The sequence below is a fragment of the Pipra filicauda genome, unplaced genomic scaffold (assembly GCF_003945595.2).
Source record: "Pipra filicauda isolate LSUMZ 115617 unplaced genomic scaffold, ASM394559v2 scaffold88_size2543281_pilon, whole genome shotgun sequence".
Taxonomy (NCBI): domain Eukaryota; kingdom Metazoa; phylum Chordata; class Aves; order Passeriformes; family Pipridae; genus Pipra; species Pipra filicauda.
In genome coordinates, this window is record NW_024105075.1 from 2,269,159 (window position 1) to 2,269,593 (window position 435).

The following is a 435-nucleotide window of genomic DNA, read 5'->3' on the forward strand; positions in this document are numbered from 1 at the left end:
CGTGGCCGCCGGGGCGCGCGCGCTCCGCGGGGGTGGCCGCGGCTCCCGCCCTCGCGCCGCTATCTTGACAGCGCCGGGCGGAGGGAGGGGCGGGAAGGGGGCGGGGCCTGGGCCGCGGCGGGGCGGAGCCACACCGGGCCCTCGGCCCTGGGTCCCGCCGCGGATCGAGCCGCTGATTGACGGCGCCCGCGGCCCGGCCGCCAGCGAATCCGGCGAGGGGGCGGGCGGGGCTGCGCGCGGCCGCTGGCCAACCCGAGGGCGCCTGCCTGCCTCGCGCGCTCGTAACTGACAGCGCGCGGGAAGCCCCCGATCTCTCGCTTCCCCTGAGGCGCGGCCACCCTTCCCCCCCCACTCCCTCTGGCCGCCCAAGGAGCGGGGAGGAGACGCTCCTACGGCTTCCATATGGAAACCGGGGCCTATTCCCTCCCCCGCCGA